Source organism: Macrobrachium rosenbergii, chromosome 40 (assembly GCF_040412425.1).
Source record: "Macrobrachium rosenbergii isolate ZJJX-2024 chromosome 40, ASM4041242v1, whole genome shotgun sequence".
Classification (NCBI taxonomy): domain Eukaryota; kingdom Metazoa; phylum Arthropoda; class Malacostraca; order Decapoda; family Palaemonidae; genus Macrobrachium; species Macrobrachium rosenbergii.
In genome coordinates, this window is record NC_089780.1 from 8,587,018 (window position 1) to 8,611,101 (window position 24,084).

A 24,084-nucleotide genomic window follows, 5' to 3' on the forward strand; every position below is an offset into this window, starting at 1 on the left:
TTATGAATCAGTGGGTGATCTGTTTTCCCTCATCAATTTATGAATCAGTGGGTGATCTATTTTTCCTCTTCTCAATTTATGAATCAGTGGGTAATCTATATTATTAGAAGTGTAGAATTTTAGAATGTTATAGATGAAATACCAGAAAGGGATATGAATATTAATGTTGTTGGTATATATCCCAAGGCTGACAGGAGTAATGAAGGTACTGAAGACATTATTGTCAAGGATGGCCTGGGAGCTAATACAAACTGGACCAGAAGGAAATTTATTAATCTTTGCGATGCAAATGATCTCAACTGAATATCCACAAATGCAGTGAGATATTTCCAGATGGCAGTCATGGAAACCAAGTAGATAAGGTGGTCAATAATCGAGAGAGAGAGAGAGAAAAGGTCACTATGATTTATTAGGAGCAATGTAAAATACAAGTTTAATGGAGCAATTTATGTATTCATCCCTGAATGTGTCAATTACTCGAACGATTACCTTAACTGTTTTTTGCGAAGAAATTATTTCAGTCAGATGCAAAAATCACTACACGAAAATAATAGTGTGAAATGTCCCCATGCGCAGGTCACCCCATTAATATACATTTTCAGCACAGGTCACCCTATAAATATACGTCCTATACACAGGTCATCCTATAGATATATAAATTGTGCACAGGACGGTCTATAAATATACTTCCTATGCACAGGTCATCCTATAAATATACACCCTGTGCGCAGGTCACTCCAATGATATACAGTACATCTTGTGCACAGTTATAACTTGAGCACAGGCTACCCTTTTAATATATATCCTGTGCACAGGGCACACCACTAATATACACCTTCCGCAATGGTCAGTCCATTGATATACATCTTGTGCAAAAGTCAGTGCATCAATATACATCATCTCGTTATTTAAAAATCACTCAAAAATCGAAAAAAAGACAACACAGTCAACAATCGATGCATCTTTGCAAGAAAGTTATTCAAATATCCATTATACAAAATGAATAAAACGAGCCATAAAATACCCTCCCATCCACTATGCCCATCTCGCTGACGTCAGCGAGGAGATAGCTAATCCAAAATGGAATTTCCCCCTCCCCTTAGATAGGTACAAGTCAAGGCCATACACACACACACACACACACACAAATATCAGCACTTTGCAAACGATTAACGGTACGCGTAAAAATGCCCGAGGGAGGACAAAAGAGTCAGAAGAAGAAGAAGAAGAAGAAAGCGACATGAACAAATCGGGGGTGGGTGCAAGTCGACCAACTCCTGATGAGCTGCGAAGGTTAGGTTCCCGTTGCGGAAACAAAAAGAGAGAAGAAGAAGAATGTCCTATCAAAACACTGAAGAGCAAGGGGGATGTAAAACAAAATCAAACAACAATAGGAGGCGAAAGGCCATTGGTAAACAGATATTCATGAATATTCAGGCCGTAACCTTTGGAAGAAACGATAAATAAGGTCCCGTTTCCAAGGAGATCTATCAGGCCCTGAAAAATGGTGAAGAGATTTCAACGCAAGACAGAGAGCGATCAAATATTTGGGAATGGCCATTATAGGAGATTCCTGCATTGTCAGAGAGTATACGGAATATCATGCCGTTGGCTGATGTCGTGAAAGAGAGAGAGAGAGAGAGAGAGAGAGAGAGAGATTGCACTAAGACCAAGATATACAGCCAAACTCAAACAGTTTGTAACGATGGTATTATGCCAAATGAATACGCTTAATTGAATATTCAAGTATATCAGGGACCATAAATAAAAAAGAATAGCGAAAAATAGTGAATTACGCCCTCGCTACACTCCAGTGAATACTAAAGAGACGGGAAATGGCTGCTTAAAAGATATAATCTATTTAAGAGAGATAATAATATAGAATACCGCCCGCTCATGCTTTATCTCTCAAGAACTGATTCACTCTGTGACTAAAAATCTTTAATGTGTTCCCAAACGCATTTGGAACTCTTTATGCTTCTGATTTCTCATATATTTCCTCACTTCATCATTCCCTTAGTTTCTCAAGCCTCGATATGTGAGACAGCCCATTTTGTGATTCCTAATTCAAAGTTGAGTCTTTGTATTTTAAGAGATTGCAGTCATTTGCTGTAGTTAAAAAAATACGAATATTTCAAACTACTAATTTTCTGATTTGCATTGTACTGGAAGATGTTTTGGACATTAAAAGTAATTCTCGAGAGATAATAATTATTTAACCTTCAAACTGCAAGAGAAAAATCGTTCTGGCGTAGCTTATAGCTTATGAAACCTTCCGCATTGCAAATTTAGGTCAATTCTCACTGTCTAACTCAGCAATCAAAATAGATAACTCTTTTTGATAAACATTAAACACTAAACATTTATCCTTCTAGTCACCTAAACTCTTCAGCTATATTATCAAAAATATATATTATGCACGTACAACTTGGCTATCGAAACTCTTGAACCATTTAATTGAAGTAAGTGCAAACTTTTGTTGTATTCATATATATGAATATTGGAAAAAAATACGCTATAAATTAAGATTTTCTTTTAAAAATATAACTTGGCCAAACATTTAATTACTTCATTTTCCTTTAACTTCCTTTACCTCTTGATCACAATTTCCATTAAGGAAAGATTAAATATTGGACCAACAAACGCAAATAAAAGCTCCATTTGAGCTCTAATCCAAGGTCTTCAATTTGAAGATACTGATTTTTTTTTTTTTTTTTTTTTGAAATTCAACTCGCCCCCATCTTGCACTACCCAGACACACACATTTAAAACCCAGGAATAAGAATCATGTCATACGTTTAAAAACCATTCATTAAAATCAAACATTTCAAAAGCATGAATAAAAATCGTACATTTAAAAACCATAATCAAAAATCATACATTTAAAAACCATGAATAAAAATCATACATTTAAAAACCATGAATAAAAAATCATGCATTTAAAAACCATGAATACAAATCATACATTTAAAAACCAAGAACGAACATAACACATTTAAAATCATGAATAAAAATCATACATTTAAAAATCATGAATATAAATCATACATTTAAAAACCAAGAATGAACATAACACATTTAAAAATCATGAATAAAAATCATACATTTAAAAACCATGAATAAGAATCACACATTTAAAAACCATGGATAAAATCATACATTTAAAAACCATGAATAAAAATAATTCATTTAAACATCCTGGATGAAACTCATAAATTGAAAGCCATGAATAAAAATCATACATTTAAAAACCATGAATAAAAATAATCCATTTAAAAGTCATGGATAAAAATCATACATTGAAAGCCAAGAACAAGAATCATACATTGAAAAACCAAGCATAAAAACCTCTTGATCTTACAAATATTTTACAAAAAAAAAACATACAAGAAAAAAAACAGTTATTACGCATAAAACCCATTTTTGGAAAACGTTCCCAAATTTTTATTTGTAAATAAAACTTACTTCTCATTCGACCTACAACTAAAACAAAGAAAAATATACAAAATATACTGGACAAAAAACAAAAGACAAATGACCAAATAAATCTAAAGACAAGACGAACAATGACAGTGACTTATTGAGAGAAGAAAAGACCTTGGCGAGAAGACTTAATGGGTCTTTAATACCTCAGTCAGCATCAAAGGAGAACTGAAACAAAAGACCAATAAAGGTAGTCGTGGGTTTTGCACAGCGGTGATGGAGCGAGTAAATTCCTTAGAGAGAGAGAGAGAGAGAGAGAGAGAGAGAGAGAGAGAGAGAGAGAGAGAGAGAGAGAGAGAGAGAGAGATAAATAATAATAATAATAATAATAATTTACGAACATAATAATATAAGAGAGTAAATTCCTTAAAGAGAGAGAGAGAGAGAGAGAGAGAGAGAGAGAGAGAGAGAGAGAGAGAGAGAGAGAGAGAGAGAGAGATAATAATAATAATAATAATAATAATAATAATAATAATAATAATAATTTACGAATATAATATAATAAGGAGAGAGAGAGAGAGAATTTAATAAAATAATGATAATAAAAATAACAACTTATGAGAACCTAATAATAATAATTTATCAAGAAAATAATCCGTGTAAAACCAGAAACAATATACAGATAATCCACTACTTACACCAACCGAGCGAAGGTTTTGTATTATGCAAAAAAGTACAGCAGAGAGATCCTAGAGTCGTAAAAAAAAAAAAATTTAGTAAGATGATATAAAACCAAGATAAAAAAAAAGCCAATTTAGCCTTGAATTCTTGCAGCGGTAACAAAACAGTCTATAATGTCGATTCCTACGTGGGTAAAATAATCGTAAAGATTGCGTGGCAATAATACCGAGTTATCTGCAGCGCATAAGCAAATGTTTTGATAGGAATCTGGCTGTACCGCTGGTAACACATTTGATTAAACCCCGTAGGAAGGCAGTGCCGTCAGTGCACCTCACTCGGTGCACTGTAGGCATTACTTAGGTTCTTGGCAGTGTCCATTCGGCCCCTGACTGCAACTCCTTTCATTCCTTTTCACTGAACAAAATTTTATATTCCATTGGATTCCACATTCGTTTAGGTTTTGGACTCAGAAAAGTGACTTACGATAACGACACGAATGGCGTTGATATTTTTTATATACCAAACTAATTCCTTACGAAATACGACGCTGGTTTTATGCAAGATCGTTTAGCTAACGCGAAAAGTCGAATAACTTAGCCACAAAGAAATGAGGACAATAATATAAATATAAATATAAATATAAATATAAATATAAATATAAACATAGATATAAATATAAATATAAATATAAATATAAATATAAAATATAAATATTTTCTTGCAATTCGTTGTTATTTGCCGGACCTTGAGCAACTCTGTTTTGTTTACTGTGCCACTTCGGAAATGAATTGACCTTGATTTTGTACTGAATCTAAGTTTACTGAAGGAATAGGTAGATAGATAGATAGATAGATAGATAGATAGATAGATAGATAGATAGATAGATAGATAAATGCATAATTAAATAAATAGAAAAATAATTTAGCATATTTGTTACACGTTAACTGTTTTGAAAAATACAGTTACTCATACTTGTAACTGTCCACTCTCTCTCTCTCTCTCTCTCTCTCTCTCTCTCAGCCCATTTATATAGATTTTATCATTCACAGAACTTTGCATAGTAACAGGGCTTGCTTTATTGAGACGTCGAATTACAATAAATTAGCATCGACAAAAATATATTGATCGATATAGAAAAAAATCCATAAATATAAAGATTATCATTTTTATTTATCAGATCATCCTTAGATGCGACATACACCAATGCTATTTATCGCTTCCTTAAGTGGATGATTTTCTTTCCACTCTTCAATCTACTGCTTATCGTTCTGAAGTGACGTCATAATTGCCGAGTGCAGCATCGTATAAATCACGGTCCCGTCAATCATTCTTGAGAGGTATGAGGACAGGAACTATATATATATATATATATATATATATATATATATATATATATATATATATATATATATATATATATATTGTATATGTATATATATACACAGATTCATAAAATGGTTATGAATAATTTGTAATTGTTCTTACATTGGTATTCCCGTATATGTGAAACTTATATGTTTACTTATGCTTATTATTCGAAGCAAATCCATAGAAAAATTATTTGGCTCTTGACACAAATATATATAATTCTTGAAGGAACTTGAAAGTCATCTAATTGTAATGGCTCGCTAATAAGAGAGTAAATACGAATATAAAAATGTGTATCATGTGTAGGTATATCGAAGTCAGTACTCTCGCGCGAAATAAGTACACGCTTATGAATTATTTTGCGTACACAGGTACACAGAAATATATCTCAGACGATCTCGAGGGAATGGACTGGTTTTTTCATCCATAGCAGTAGACTTTTATTAGGGGCGTGACCTTGGCGTGTGTACTGCGGACACGGACAAATAATCACACACACACACACACAAACACACACGCAAACACACACACAGTTGAACGAAATAAGAAAAAATTCAGAAAAAATTAAGGCAGAATTTCACCATTTTAATCTCAAAAAATCAAGCTATGATAACTACTGTCACGACAGTTGAAATCACCGCCTGCAATTGTCAGTACTGATCACAGCCATTCCTTTTATAACGGGAAACGGGAGAGGAAATTGCGTAATGGCGAAAAATACTACGCCACAGATAAACAAAATACGAACGCGCGCGCTCGCGCGCACAATACGCAGCCCCTTAAATAATCTGTTTGTTAGGTAATGTGAGCTCTGGCCTTGGGAATCGTGGGTGGAGGCTGCCATTGCCGCTTCTGGTAGCGGTCAGTCATTGAGGCGCCCGGAGAAAAAGGGCAGATAGAGATTTATTTTCGTGCAGGATTCAGCTTAGATTCGTTCAGTTGGTCCAGTTGTGGGAGTGTGGGGAGAATCGTGGGTTGTGGGGAGGGGAATAGTGGAGGTGTTCGATTGTGCCAATGGTATTAGGGGTCTTTTACCTTCAGCCTTGAATTAGGAGCGAAGAATATATTTAATGTTTATCTTATTGTGTGTTTTTGTCCAGTTGGATGGAAGGGATTATATAATATATTCGTGTATGTATATATATATATATATATATATATATATATATATATATATATATATATATATATATATATATATATATATATATATATATATATATATATATATATCATTAATACATGAAAATTCCGTATACAGATAACAAGAATACACACAGTATTCATATTTGAATGGTCATGCAGTATACAGCACAGTACTGAGATTTTCTATACTCATACATCTACGTGAAAATATCTACAAAATGTCTAAAATTGGTCTGATTCTGCCTACAACAAAACAAACGTAAATTCTGGAAAACATTTCATATTTTAAACCAACAACATAAGACCCAACAAAGCCAAATCTCTTGGTTTGAAACCACATGACAAAAACATCCAATTATCAGGGACCTCAAGATACGTTTGCCTTAAATATTTTCACTTCTCTTCCTATGAATCAATGTCCAATTACTTATCTACTCTCGGTGTCACGGCTGATGGATGACTTTGCCGAAATCCATTCATAGGTGGAAACTTGAAACTGGATGCATTTATCTTTTGAGCAAAGAACGGCATTTGAAAAGACACGAGAGTTGCCTTATAATTCTTAATGTTTCATCATGGTATGTGGTGTACGTTATTTTTTTATGTTTTTTTTTACATATTTTGGTTTAAAAATTGTTACGAGATATATGATTCGAGACTTGAAAAAACTAATTTTAAGAATTTGCTGTTTTTAAACATAATTACATTACTTACAGAACCTCAAAAAGATAAAATTTTCTTTTTTAAATAGATAACAGGAATAACAAAACACGCATAAACGCAAACAGGTTTGGAATAACCAAGTCTAAACCTACAGACGTCACTATTACCTCAATGTGCTACCTGTAGTTAAGTGACACCTGTAAGGTCGAGGATAATTAATAGAACAACGTTCGCTAGCCCTGAGGGCCAAGGTCCAAAATTATAACACCCACCCCCAAAGTTATGACGCCCATCTCAAAATTATAACACCTAACCAATAACACCCACCCAAAATTGTAACATCCACCTTAAAATTATAACCCCACCCCAAAATTATAACGCCCACCTCAAAATTATAACACCCACCACAAAATTATAACCCCACCCCAAAATTATAACGCCCACCTCAAAGTTATAACACCCACCCCAAAATTATAACACCCACCTCAAAACTATAGCACCCACCTCAAAATTACAACACCCACCTTAAGATTATAAAACCCACCCCAAAACTATAACACCCATTCCAAAATTATAACACCCACGTCAAAATTGTAACAACCACCCCAAGATTATAACACCCATCCCAAAATTATAACACCCCAAAATTATAACACCCACCCCAAAAGTATAAACCCCATCCCAAAATTATAACACCCACCCCAGAGTTATAACGCCCACCCCAAAATTATAACACCCACCTCAAAATTATAACCCCTCCCCAAAATTATAACACCTACCTCAAAATTATAACCCATCCCCCCAGCGTAGAGCAATATCTGAAAGTTGGAAAATCAAGAATCCCGCGCGAACTTAGACTTTTCCTTCAGGAAAGGAAATCTTCATAGACATGAGACCTTCATAGATATGAGAAAGATATTCTAAGACTATGCATAGGTATGATATGACTAAGAAATCCTTGGAGAGAATGGACCTGTCTATATTATTTGAAGGACAGTCAAACCTTATACTGAATGTTTATCTCGCTGTTTAAGCTTACTTTACCATATCTGCCTCAAGTTTGTGTTCAGAGTGTGTACTGTACATACACGAGAACATCCATTTGAGAGAGAGAGAGAGAGAGAGAGAGAGAGAGAGAGAGAGAGAGAGAGAGAGAGAGAGAGAGAGAGAGAGAGAGAGAGAGAGAGAGACTTCAGGAAATACCACTAAGCTGTCCAGAGGTGTAACACTGAAATTCTTGGTATGGGGATTAAGGCAGAAACTGAACAAAGAGCCTGTGAAATTCTCTGAAAAATCATGTACAGTTAACTAAATACAAATCGGCTGACGAAGGACAATGAACAGAGGAAAATAAATGACAGTACGTACTTAGAGAAGATAGCATTAAGGTGAAATATATCTTGAGAATGGCTTCAAAAGAAAATTAGATTGGGAGCATTCACGAACGAACGAATCAAAGCATCATCCCAAAAGCATTGAATTAAATACTCAGTGCAATACAGATAAATAATAAACAGAAATAAAAAAAAAGAAACCAAAACACTTCAAGAAAGGAAACGCTTTCTTAAGAAAACTAATTCCAAAAGATGTCTTTGAACATTGCAAAACTGCATCATCACAACAAGAAGACAAGACTACCTGGATACGGTTTACTTAAACCCATTTGGCAAAAGCAATAAAACCTGCAGTAAAACCCTGCATTAGTCTGACTTACGAAGGTGTGAAGGTTTTTTTTTTCAGTAGGGTAAAGGTCATGCTATATAAGCTTCTCGCTCGTTCGGGTAGGGTCAGAGGTCGTTCTAAAAAAAAAAATTAAAAAGGAACAACAAAGAGGATGGAATATATCAGAATATCTCGTGTGATTTTACTTTGGTGCTTCTAAAGGCGTTTTACGCACGTGAAAAAGTGAGGTGTGTTTGAGAATATGTGAAAGACAAGAACGAGATAAAGAAGAGAAATAGTATAGGAGGATATCTAGTACTGATGATAAATATATATATATATATATATATATATATATATATATATATATATATATATATATATATATATATATATATATATATATATATATATATATATATATATATATATATATATGTATATATATATACACATATATATACATACATACATATACATATATATATATATATATATATATATATATATATATATATATATATATATATATGAGAAAAACAGTACTGTTTTATAACAGTTACAAGAGCACTGAATCATTGTCTTGTATCGCAACTTAACTGCATCAAATATATTCGTAGGCCACAGTTGAAAAAACTATCAGTAAAAAATACACGTGCATATTCTGATCCATGTACGTCAGGTAACACAATCCCAAACCATAATCTTAATGCAAATAGAACAAAAATTACCATTTAATAAAATAAACATATTAAGACAGACTGATAGATTAGATATTGTGCTTAAAAGCCGAATATAATATATACGCGTTTGCACACGGATGATTGAGATGAAGGTACCCGGAGTTGGCAGGGCAATTTTCCATAGTCATGCTTATTCTCTATAGCAACAGGTAAGTAACAATGACCAATCCAAAGTCTCTCTCTCTCTCTCTCTCTCTCTCTCTCTCTCTCTCTCTCGTGGTTATAAAACGAGTAAGGCACTTACTTGTGCCCTTAACTCACAAAATGGAAAACTAATGTATAAGGTCAATTTACCTTCGAAATTGCACCCAGGGTTTTTTATTATTACATACAGTCTCTCATCAAGAATCCTTGATAGTACCAGGTCTAATTAGCCTTTATATAAAAGGAGAGAGAGAGAGAGAGAGAGAGAGAGAGAGAGAGAGAGAGAGATGACGTTGGATAGTCCACTTCATAGCAACACCTACAGACGCGACGGTCATCTGAAATACACCTCTATGGCTACAATACATGGGAGTCAAAATTGCGTCACTGGTCGGTGACGAGTTCAACCGTGACAGATTCTTACTGCCGGGAACACAAACACACACACACACACACACACACACACACACACACACACAAGGTCAACCTTATAGGCAATACCTTTTATGTAAATGGAGCATGCTGAAAATTGCAGCTTTTGAGCTAAAGAGGAAAATATTGCAAAGGCCGTTCGATTTATCTCTTATTTCTGTTAAGGACTATGGATTAAAAGACATTTTAAGGTGAACACTGTGCAGCACTTGTACAGCACTGTACAGCAAGGTCTTGCGCCTTTGTATCACGGAAGCGTATAAGATTACAGCCTCTGGCCCAACTCTGAACAGCAGAGACAGATGGCAATAGTCTCTCTCAATTTGGAAGGAACCGAGCTGTGTCAGTAAGACTACAGAACATTTTAGAAAAATACTGAAAGTAAACTCTTGTTTGAAATAGCTAAAGCAAGATTAAAGCAAGATTATCCGAGTACAATTAAGTGCCATATCTAATCGTCTTTCAACGTCCTTACAAAGAGACCATCTTTTAAAAACAAGAAAAAATATCTGTAGTGCAGAGTACAGACAAGTCCGATTCTCAGAACTGGGAAATTGAATTCTCGGATTCCTCGAGACCAGGTGGGAGCCTGAGATAATGATGATAAAAGATTCGATTTCAAGATAGAAATTATCAGAATTATATGACATGTTCTCCGTGAAAGGGAATAAGAGTTACAGTAAATCAAAGATTACCAGAGATCGCATTCAGCCTTACAAGTTCTCTGACAACTGGTACATATGGGACTCTCTTAATACAGTTAAACGATCCAGCCCTTTTTTGCGAGACTTTTTGAGGCTTTGATAAGGCAGTCTTTTGACATTTCTGGACGCTGTTTTCCTTGTATGGTCGAAGACCATATGAGGAACTGGGCCGCGTTAAAATTTCGACAAATTCGTGAACTTTTACCAATGCAAAATACCTGGTCTCCACCGGAGAGATATTCTCACAAAAATCAATAATTCTACAATGTTTTTATTACTGGAATTAAATGCTATGATGTGAAGCTGCTCGCCTTTCGTCACAAACAAATCGAAATGGTAAATGTTTAGATGTTGAAAGCTTTTGGGATCTATCCAACCCCAAACTGAAACAATTACGGTCTGCTCAAAACAGGCTGTTTTTCAACATAACCTTTTCCAGAGGACTGTTTTCATCATGTCCTTCAAATTGCAAGATTTTGGACTTATCCTTCTAATAGCCAGAATTTGGACTTATCCTTCAAATAGCCAACTTCTAAACTATCAAAGATAATACAGGGAGTGACAAAATGATCGAGCTGATGATAGAATATTTTCCAACACTCGGTCAGTCCGGATTTTCACAAAATGTTAGAGTTCTCCCTTTATTTTTCTCAAGTTATTTACTTAAAAGCCTACTTTATTTATAAGTATTTACTTCTAGATGGGTGAAACTGGCTCTTAAAATTATCTGATGAAATAAAAAGATATATAGGTCTTTCGTAGTATTATATATTCGTTGATCTAATTCCGTTCAGTTAATTTTCTCTAATATTTTGGGTCAGAACATTTAGGCATATAGGCTTGCTATAAACTTTAGATTTTTCATGTTTATTCATTGAATAAAACTTAGTAATTTGTAACCAAAAATCTGATTATATATATATATATATATATATTATAATATAAATATATAAATATATATATATATATATATATATATATATATATATATATATATATATATATATATATATATATATATATATATATATATATATATATATATATATATATATATATATATATATATATATATATATATATATATATATATATATATATATATATATATATATATATATTTAGGCATTTATAACTGACAAGCTCCCATGTAAACCAAAGTGGCTGATTGGCAATCAGGCAATCAACTCGCCATTAATCGTGATTAGGCAACTCCCCTGCGCAAACCGCCCCCCCCAACAAAAAAATAAAAAAACCCAGGGCGCGACCGCCCAAGATTCATTAAAATAAAGTCAAAATAAAATACACAAAAAAACTATTTTATGACGTCCCACTACGAAAATAAAATATGACGGAGATAATTCACCGCTCGGACATCCATTGCGTTAGCGGTACCCCTTCTATAAATCTACCCTTACGCTAAAAAAAAATAACAAAAAACGCAATATAATGATGCTGAAACCTTCTGTAATCATCTTTCCGCTTGGATGATTTCAATTGGGGTTTGCGGGGGCGGGTCGGGGAAGGGAAGGAGTTTTAGGGGTTTCTGTCTGCCTGACAACCACTACTTGCAAAATGGCCGGTTTATCTCTCTCTCTCTCTCTCTCTCTCTCCTCGTCATTCAGGTCTCCGGGCCGCCTTTACTTATCGTGTCCGAGGTTGTATGAATTGGAAACCTAACTGCATTTTCCTGGGGAGCGAGCGCGCGCGTGCGTACAGACGCATATACACTTACACTCATATACAGTACAAACAGGCAATTCGCCCTAGGAATTAATTTCACGCAATTGAAATCGTTGTATGAATTAGTATCTACGATGCGGAAAACTAACTGCATTTGAATGAGGAGCGAGTTTACACACACACAAACACACTCACACAAACATACACATACACACAAACACACACGCACAAACAGGCAATTCTCCTCAGGAGTTAATTTCACCAAGCTGAAATTGCTGTATGAATTAGTAGCTAGGATACGGATAGCTAACTGAATTCTACTGATGAGCGAACTTACACATACACACGCGTATATACACATACACACAAACACACACACAAACAGGCAATTCTCCTCAGGAGTTAATTTCACCAAGCTGAAATTGCTGTATGAATTAGTAACTAGGATACGGAAAACTAAATGAATTTTACTGAGGAGCTAACTTACACAAGCATACACATACAGATGCACATACAGGTACTCACACACACACACACAAACAGGCAATAATTCATCCTAGGAGTCACTTTCACAAGTTGAAATCTTTGTATGAATTATTGTCTAGGGTAACGAACACTCACAGCTTTTTGCTGAGGAGGGAACTTACATACACACATACATACATTCACATTCACATACGCATACACATACACGCACCAACAGGCAAATCACCCCAGGAGTCAATTTCACAGACGCAAAAGTCCAAGGCTAAACATACACACAAACAATGAGAGAGAGAGAGAGAGAAGATTATGACAATGGCATCCACACACTTCCATCCGTATCCTTTCGTTCCCGCAAGTCGCCTAACGGGGGAAAATTGGGATTTTTGATCTTTGCAGACCCTGTTGGGAGTCACAGGCCTGACTTAGGTCCTTGGCGAGGTTTTGGAGGTTGGGGAGGAGGGAGACATTAACTGTTAATGGATCTTTCTAAGTCGTTGAATAAAAGTTGGTTGTAGGGGACCACAGCAAAGGATAATGAGATACGAAAGGATAAATAGGGAGAAAGGAAAGGATAATAGGGAGATACGGAAGATTGAAAATCTGACGCGAGAGAAACGGCTGGATTTGGGATACTCGAGGCAATTCATAGTTTTTCTTCGTGAGTTTTTATTTTATCATTTTTGTTTCTTGCGTACACGCCGCCGCCGCCGCCGCCGCAGTTGCCCGTTAAAATAACTGTTCGCTGAAGGGACCATTTCACCGAGTGGTGGGTTTGGTGGGGGAGATTAAACGCGGACATGCGCAGTAGATGTAATCTTACAAATAATACAAAAAAATAAATTAAGAACATCTATTATTTGGTAGCAAGTAGGGTCATAAATTTGTGTCAAAACTTTAAGTGGGGTTAAAATTGCAATTTTGATTCCAACACCGCGATTTATTCTTTTATTCTTATTTTTTTCTTGAGCCAAAAATAGGATGGGGTGCTTTTTTATTTTTTGTCCTTACTTTGTTACCAGAGGGCTCCTGGCTTTACCGTTTATAAAGGATAAAGCATAAATTTACCATCAATAGTATTTATAAAGCATAAAATTTTTTGCCATATAAATTATTTATCTTTTATTCTTATTTATTTATTTTTCTTGAGAAATATAGAACGGGATTTTTTTTTTTTTTTTTGTCCTTATCTTGTTACCAGAAGGCGCCTGGCTGTATAATTTACAAAAGATAAAGCATAAATTTACCCTGAATAAGTTATTATAAAGCATAATTCTTTTAGCCTTACAGACGCCTCGCTCCAGATATCTGAGATTTCTGTAATATATTTTGTAAAATATTCTGTAAAATAATCATGTCTGACAGTCATATCAGTTTTCTATAATGCTAAACCGCACACGGATTTCCACAGAAAGTCTGTCTGTGTTGCTGGGATGAAATGAGTATGTTAAAGCAGTTAAAACATTAAAAGCAGCATCAATAGTAGTTAATATTTAGATGAAAAAAGAATGTAGTAATGGTGGTAGAGGTTATCAGTTTTCCATAATGCTGAATCGTACACGGATTTCCACAGAAAGTCTGTATGTTGCTGAGATGAGATGAGTCTGTTAAAGCAGTTAAAACAATGAAAGCAGCAGTAATAGAAGTTAATATTTAGATAACAAAAAGCTGTAGTAATGGTGGTAGAGGTAATAAGAACATCACCTATTTAGATAACAAAAAGCTTTAGTAATGGTGGTAGAGGTAATAAGAATATCACCTCTAATAGCGATGCTGAAATTAAACTTCAAATCAGAACCTGCCCACGACCCTCGAGGCACAAGATATTCTCGACTACACCACAATCACTAAACAATTGAAGCTCGACGGTTCAAGAATATTATCTCGCCTGCTGCTGAAATCTAACTATTAAGGACTGGGTGTTACGAAGGACCATCATGTTTCGTATTTACAAGAAAGAAAATTCGATTGTTAAAGATAAAACGAATATCAAAAATTAAAATCACACAGTGGAAAGATTCGATTTATATAAAAACAGCTGAAGACCCTCGAGGCCTTCGCTATATTCAAAGCCCATTGCAAAGAAGCAGACTCTTTAGTTTTCCATATGGATTTAGGAACAATGCAAGTCCTACTCTGTCATTCCTCATGCGCCTGCGATGAAGAGCTTGCTTCGCGGACCTGTCAAAAGCCCTGCGCTCAAACTGATGTTGGCGAGACATTAAGCTGATTTCAAGGCCGACGATGGGTCTCTTAGTATAGCTAAAAGCTTTGAAAAAAAAAATTGGAGGGTCAATGTAGAATTGAGAACCGCTTGCACCCCATCAAAGGTTACATAAAATTAAGTACAAGGACGAAAAAAAACTCACCGGTGTACCAACAGTCAAGTCGGCGTTCGCACTAATAGCTTGGGAACCCTGGTGATACAACTATGGAACATTTTATTGGGCTGCTTTATAACTGGCTGGGTTTAAAAAGAGCTTTTATTTTTTTGCTTTTTTTGTTAGCAACATTAAGGAAATGGAGTTTGGAGGGACAAATCAACAGTTATATATGGATACGAATATACTTAAAAATAAATTTATAGAGAGAGATCTTTCGGGAATCTGTTAGATTGAAAAGGGGAATCGAACTTGTTCCCTAAAGCTCGCTCTGTAAATTTATTTTTAAATATGTTTGTACCCATATATGATTGTGGATTCGTTTCTCCATTTCAAGATTCATACTGCTATGAATATATTTTTAATGAAACTGAGTTTCTCATCTTATAACGAAGAAGTTAGCGAGTTTAGCTTTATAAAAGAAGTAAAGGGTAGCAGCCCTTCACACTCCTACCAAAATATGTATAAAAATAAGAAAAATATTGGTCATGATGTGAATGCATACAATTAGATTTAATCATTATGAAATGCCAATGCTAAGGCCATAAATATTGAAAACACGTTTAGACCAAAAAGGACACCCTGTGGTATGCCGGAACCACATTTTGCTTTGGCATCAAATTGCTATCATAGTTGTTGAATTAACTCAGCAACGTATTGGCACGGGCTCTTTCCCGAAGAGAAGTCCGTAGGTCTAATGTCTCAAAAAAGCCACACAAAAAAGTTCAGTCCGTGTGGAAAGTTTACTTATATTTGTGAAGAAAAACTAAGTCAGTCGAAAAAGTTGCCAAAAATATCTTATTTCCAGTTAGTCTTCAAAAGATGGAAGAATGTGATCTCCCGTGAGAGCCATCCCATAAAAAACCTTAAAGAGAGAGAGAGAGAGAGAGAGAGAGAGAGAGAGAGAGAGAGAGAGAGAGAGAGAGAGAACGAAATCGAAGGACCAAACAAACAATTTTTAAAGCGAAATTTCTGGAGAGCAGAATCGTGTGAGTCGGGAAACATACAATTTTGCCGATCGATTAAAAGGTACCTTTGGTAAATTACAAGTTATTCCACAGGGTAAAAGGTAACATCACGCAGATGATTATCAGGAAAAATGTGACGTTTTAGAGAAATTATCGGTAAAATTATGATTGAAAAGTAAACAAGTGCAGACTTATATTAAGTGTATGATTGCAGTTAATATCGTATCTGAGGCGATAAGAATTTGGAAGACGTTGGACTGAGTGCTGATGGGACTCTGATAATGGATAAAAGGTTGTCTATCTGTTAAGATAGAAAAATAGATAGATAGATAGATTAGATAAAATAAAACAAACGCCACAATGAAATATAAAACTCTTGGAACTGAAATCTCAGAGAGAGAGAGAGAGAGAGAGAGAGAGAGAGAGAGAGAGAGAGAGAGAGAGAGAGAGAGAGAGAGAGAGAATCTGTAAAATCCACCAAGACAGATATTAAGACTCAAAATAGCCATTAATATACGATTTAGAATTAAACTTATACGTGTATCAATGTTAAAAATACTGAAAACATCAGATATTGGTGGAATAAATTAAGGTGTACCATATTACTGGTAAATTAACGTTAGAAAAAATATTAATTAGCAAAGTTAAATGTCAAGATAATTATGTCTGATGTAAAGAAGAAGTTGCCACATAAAAATCATACAGGAAAATAAATGCAAGCAGTTTCATTTGCTTTGAACTAAAGAAAAAAAAAAAACTACCATTTAAAACAACTACCAACCAACAAATTTCAAACCACATTATCTCAGCTGTAAAATGCATTATCATGCATCCCTTTAAAAAACAGCTCTTAGCTATTTAAACATTTCATCACGTACAGTTAGCCTTCTCTACCTTAGAAGGGGTTCCACAAGGTGTGTTACTTGCCATTTCTAATAAGCAACTGTTGTTATTCAATGGCGTTGTTGCTATTCCAGAGTTGTTTCATTCTCCATACAACGCCTGGGATGATTAAGCTGGCGTTCTAGGTCTGGACAGACCAGTAGCCAGTTTTCCTTAGACAGATTGCACATTATAAATCAAGGTTTTTTTCAGATATATACTATTTTAATGACCCTTTCCCGGTAAAGGTTGTATTACTTTGACCCACAGAACGTCATACATAATTATACTCAGTAACAATATCCATCTCTCCATTTGTTACCGAACGTAACCTACAATTCATCATTCGTTGAACGATTTCCAAAAGGGGAGACCCCATTAGCTGAAATGATTACCATTATACTCTTGCCATTCCTGGCCTGCCAGTCCCAAAGTGCTAGAGGGTATGAAACCAATAAAGAAAGCATATTTTCTTTAGTCCTTCATTTGGTTTAGAGTTTAGGAGACATCAAACCTTCTATTACGAAAATATGCAGGCACGTACCTTCATCCACAAACCGCAAATGATTTCAGCAATCTCAGCACGAGATGAATATTATAACCCGAACAATTAGAGCGTGAAGCCACCTCACAGCGAAGAATTGCTCCTGTCACAAGCTTAACGTAATAACAAGGGCGTTGAATACCATTTGCATAGATATAATAGATATAATCAATCTTTACCTACTTTTTACTTGCATATGTCGAGGCCCTCACAATCAGACTACCTGTAGGGCGCAACAACGGAACACCAAACCGTCGAGAGGTTAACTGACCTTGAAGATGACACAGATTTATTGCAAACCTTCCTGATTGAATTAAGGTTTGTCTTACTCAGTGTTCCAGAACAAAGGCTCTCGAGATAAGTCACACTGAGACAGACGTAAGTCGAAGAGGCTGATTATGTCAGGAGACCAATGGAATCAGGTTCAGCTCCTAAAACTAATTGTGCCTCTAGACTGATTGGTGTTTACTCCTAGACCGATGTTCCTTCTTCTTCTTTGTTATTTCTTTTTTTATTTTACAATTGCGTCAAACTGCTCGAAATACTGATCTGTTTCATCTTAGGATTTGATAACCGTAGACCATTAATGGTATTTGGTTCAGCTTCTAAGACTAATTGTGTCCCTAGGTTGATGGTGTTTATTCCTAGACCAATGGTCCTTTTTAAAGACTTTGTTGAGTCACTGTGCTTGAAATTTTCATCTGTTTCATCTTGAGATTTAAGAACTGGAGTTACCAACAGCTTCTAACTATCCTAGTCTCAATAATAACCCCCGGGGGTACCGAGTCTACTATCCCACTTGAGAAATAGTATGTCATTAGTACTATCTCTGTCGTGTTCGTAGTTTCTGTCCCCCTGACAGGGTCCTGCTCGTTCTACTTTTTTTCATTTTTTCTGCACTACACTCGAAGGCTGAGGGCACTGTTCATTTACAGCTTACAATAACTGCATTTTCATTTTTTTGGACTTGAGCATCTGAATACTTCAACCCCACACTGACATTTCAAAAACAAACATTAGATATTATTGTGGAATTTAATTTAACGGTCTCATGTCTGGTAAGAAGTGTTGTTAACACATTGTGGAGACCAAATTAGATTAAAAAATTTATATATTTGTTTTCGTATCAAGGCCAGAACGGTGTTTTCTGATTTCTTATCCGCCGTGCCTCGAAATGTTGGTCTCTCTCAATGGCAGACGAACAATGCATATGAAATTGGGTTTTGTTCAGATTCAAACTCCCTTTGGTGAGATTTGGTTTGGACTCCATATTGAGAATTCTTTTTAAAATTGGTAGATGTTTGTGTATATGTATTTGGTTTTAACTTTCATTAATTCCAGCAGTATATACACATATATATCATTAAAACACTTCTTATAGGCCTATCTGAAAAGGATTTTATTTTGATATGACTGTTAACCTTACATTTTGCTTAGGCCTATAGTAGTGAGACCTTTCCTGAAGCATATGAACACTTTACTTGATCACGTGAGCTTTCTAATTTTAAAATCTTATAAACCAATGTTTTACAGTCATTCAAAATATTAATTTTTCTTTGTACAGAAAGCTTTTTCAATCGATTCGAAGACTCAGGAATTATAAAATAAAACGCTTTTACTTATTCAGTTCGAACCATAGACCGATAGCGGTGCTCAAGACTGGTCCACTAGTGTCTCGGTTTTGTGTTCGAACTCTGTCTCGAATACTTCGGAATGATAAAGATACTTTGTACAGACAAGTCTTAAAGCGACTAAAGGACGTAGTACTTAATTTGAAACGACAGGAATGATTAAATACACTTCTACTTATTCGGTTCGAATTTTATAGACCAAAAGCAGAGCTCATTGTTGGTCAATCAGTTTCTCGTTCGTGTTCGAACTCAAGTCTCGAATCCAACTGTCCGATTTGGTTCAGATATCAAGCGATATGGCTGACAACTACTTTATTTTATAGGAGTTTAATCATGCTCCTATATACACTACTTTATTTTTTTTGCATGGGGAGCAATCAAAGTGTGAGTGTAGGGTGTACCTAGTGTACTCTTTAAGTGTCTCGTAAGATCCTTAAGTGCTTCCTGTATAAAAACTGACTGTAAGGGGGAAGTCGAGTACTTATGTAAGGATTTTGGGATCATTTTATTTTTCCAGCAAATTTGTATGATAATGGGAGCATGGAAATTCCTGTTTATATTATGTATATATACACATATAATATGTTTATGTATATATATAATACATATAATTATATACATATATATATACACACACACGTAAACAATCTTAAGTCCATTGTATACAATACAGTTCCCTTACGAACAACTGCACCAACCTAAATAAGTTTCAGTCATCCTTTCCATGAGAGAGAGAGAGAGAGAGAGAGAGAGAGAGAGAGAGAGAGAGAGAGAGAGAGAGAGAGAATGGAATGTCGCACCTTAAGTACAATGTAAATTCATGTGAAAATAATTAAAGAGAGAGAGAGAGAGAGAGAGAGAGAGAGAGAGAGAGAGAGAGAGAGAGAGAGAGAGAGAGAGAGAGAGAGTTGGGAAGATCATTTATTCTTAAGAAAGACTATGAAAGTGTTACAACGGATTTGTAAACAAAAATAGTCCACATCAAACCGTGTGAATTTCAACGTTACCTCAGGGGCCTTTAACTTTTAGTAAAGCATAATTAAATAGTGCTATATACGAAGTAAATCTTGAACATCAACTCGATCTGCCCATTAGAACAGCTTCGTCTAGTAAAAACGACTTAGAAGTTTTCCTAGCGACGAGATTGTGAATGAAAAACGGGAACAAATGTTAAAACATGGAGTGCTACCACCGTAGAGTTTTTCACCACCGCTGAGGAAACACGGTCCGAACCCGACAGTAGAATATGACAATTCAGAAAATGAATGCAGATTCCCCTAATGTAAAACAGCAGGGGTGCCAGACAATTACCCCCAGAGGGAAATAAAAGGGAGGGGAGGGGTTGAAGAAGGACAGAAAACCTCTTTAAAAGACAAAAATTCCCCCAAGACAAATCCATCAGGAAGGAGTGATTGTTGGAAGGACCCAAGAAGGACCTCTTTCTACCCGAACGAAAAACTCTTAAAAGTCGCTCCGTGGGGCGCCACGAGGTGGGTATGGCCCCCACAATGGGATGATCGGGTCCCTTGGGGCACATTCTGCCCAGCCAACGACGTGAAATACCCAGGGCAAATAGGGGAAGGGGAGGTGCTAATTTTCGGTGGTCTAAAGGCTTTTCTACAAGGGTGGTCCCCGAACCACGTGCTACTTTAAACTACTGGGGAACGGAAAGTTTTCTTAAGTGATTTATTAAGATTATAACAGTTATAACAATTATAATAAGTAAATTAATTTTATATGCTATATTTTTTATATATGTTATATGAAAAAATTAAACGAGTTATAAACACAATATTAAAAGATTCCTACTTATTGAAATGTAATCATATCAGTATGGTTTATATACATAAAAGCTTTCAATTTTAACAAAATTGTTCATTCGTAAAATGAACATTGGATTGATTAAATATATAAATAGACAATGTTTGGCATATATACAGTATATATACAGTATATACACACATATATAAAAAATAAATATAATATAAATATATATATATATATATATATATATATATATATATATATTATATATATATATATATATATATATATATATATATAAAACAAATTAATGTCTAAAGAAATCATCCAACCTGAAATAACATATACTGAAAAAAACAAAGATATTAAACAACACAATTATTTAAAGACGAATATCCCGCTAATTTCTGAGATAAAAAAAAAACCTGAAACAATGATTCGTGGATGAGAATAAAAAATAATAATAAAATTTCCTGCTTTTTCTAATTGCTTTCTTTACCTACTTACTTTATTTTTTTTATTCTTATTTTACTGCGTCTTTAATACGTTTGTAAGTATCATTAAGTTTAACTAACTTTTAATGATGCCTATAGACATACATTGATAAGTAAATTATATTAATTATGATTATGAACAATTTTCCGTATGGGAAATTATGACTTTAATATAGATTATAATATTATGTATTTTAGCCAATTTTTCAGATTCAGCCCTTATTTTGTATCGCATAAGAAATCGTCATGGAACAATTGTCGTAACGCGTCGCACGGACAAAACGTTTTTTTTATATGCAATTTTTTTTTTCAATGACGACATTTATGGGGGTAGAACGTTAGCCGGATGTACCAAAATCCTGTCACCTTTTAGGTGATCAAGGTGCCTGTTATATATACAGTGTATATATATATATATATATATATATATATATATATATATATATATATATATATATATATATATATATATATATATATATGAAGTTCCTGAGATTAATCCAAAATAATTTCCACGATGCCATTATAATAACGATATGGAACTAAATTATATGCTAACTAAATAAAAATAATTATATTCTGGTATTTTCACGCCGCGAATACTCAGTATACCAATTTTATTTTCAATGCCATCAAAAATATAAGTTTCTAGGAAAAAAATCCGCTATTTCTCCCGCTTACAAAAATCCTGATTTCATATACACGCAGATGTGAGGTCAATCCTTGATATTATTATAAGCGATATGGGTATTTACCCTTCAATTATATAAGTCCCTAGCACACGCTAAAAAACAAATCAATAATTAAATAAATATCGCTGTAACTAAGTGCTATTTTAACCAAGACCAGGAAACTGAATAATTGACAGTGAAAAAGGATTAGGCTAGTACTAGTTCTCAACCTTTTTTTAATGATGGCACCCTAACTAATGTATAATCATTACCGAGGCACCCCTTCGTCACCATCCCACCATATCGCATGAATTAACTTCTTATTTGGTTGATAAAACTATTATCCATTCTCAGACCAAAATCGGTACACCGTACATGCAGAAATATACTGTATAACAAAGAGCGTATCAGTAGAATTAGATAGACATAATTGGAGTAGACACACTTATAATAACTATAGTAATTTTGAAAACTTTTTTTTTTCACAAATGTTCATTGATATGATCTAGACAAGATAAAATTCGTGACAATCTTGCGGCACCCCTAGGCACTGTCTGTGGGTGTCACGGCACCCAGTTTGGGAATCACTGGGCTATGGTTGTGAATTAGTAACAATTCTAAAGGGAATCAGTTCTATTTATTTTTTTACCCTGAGGGCTATGGCCAATTAAAAAAAATAAAATTAGAAAACTACCAATATAAACTGCTAATATGATAATATACGATCGTACAGCCTTTCTGCATATCGTAAATAAATAGTATATCAAATTATCTTTCAACCTCCTTTGCTTCTATAAATATCACGACTTATTATATTCCCCAAGAGTTGGAGGCATCTCCCTCTGCTAATCTCAGTGCCTAATATTTAAATTAACCTAATATTTAAATTAACAGGCAACAGAACCTCATATATTGAGAGAGAGAGAGAGAGAGAGAGAGAGAGAGAGAGAGAGAGAGAGAGAGAGAGAGAGAGAGAGAGAGAGAGAGAGTATTCAAAATCACATACCCTGTCACGAAAACCTTCTGGAGAAAGTCTAGCCCAACCGATAAATAAATAAACCACACGAGTAAAAGGCCATGTAATCTTGTCAACCGATTCCCTATTAAAACGACTTGCAACCTTTTACCAGTACTTACCGGTAGCTTCGTCTAACCACGCTCGAAAGTTGGGAAATCCACCGCGAATATCCACGAATAAGTATATCCTTGCAGGAAGTACTTTTTAAACACACACACACAGTCCTTCACCAGCAAGAATGTAAACAAAAGTGACTGCTGTCAGAGTCTCAGAAGCAGAAAACAAAAACCTGGCGTATTCCGCTTTACTTCAATAGCCATTATGATCTGGTGTTTTGGGACTCTAATAGCCGTTTCGACCTGGTATTTTTAGGTGAGTCCGAAACGGTCGTTTTATTTACCTGGAGCAAGGCAAACCAATCACAGTGGTTTCTACTCTCCCAACAGTTTCTACAAACTTTTGCCAAAATACCCCGTCATACTTCATTGGCTCGTGTTTGTATAAACACGCAAATATTCATTTACCTATATACACCTTCCCTACTCCTGTTTGATTCTGTACACGCATACACAGTGTGCCAAACGCCAGCTGTGAGCTCA

The 24,084-nt window shown here is 34.9% G+C and overlaps 1 protein-coding gene across 1 annotated transcript in view; it reads right to left on the reverse strand.

Moving 5' to 3' along the window:
• The window catches only part of Vps15 (vacuolar protein sorting 15), a 140,088-nt gene extending 116,417 nt beyond the window's left edge, over positions 1 to 23,671 (reverse strand). The window contains 1 exon segment of the mRNA XM_067083081.1: positions 23,605 to 23,671. The gene's annotated coding sequence lies outside the window, so the exon portion shown is untranslated.
• Positions 23,672 to 24,084: the final 413 nt, after the last annotated feature.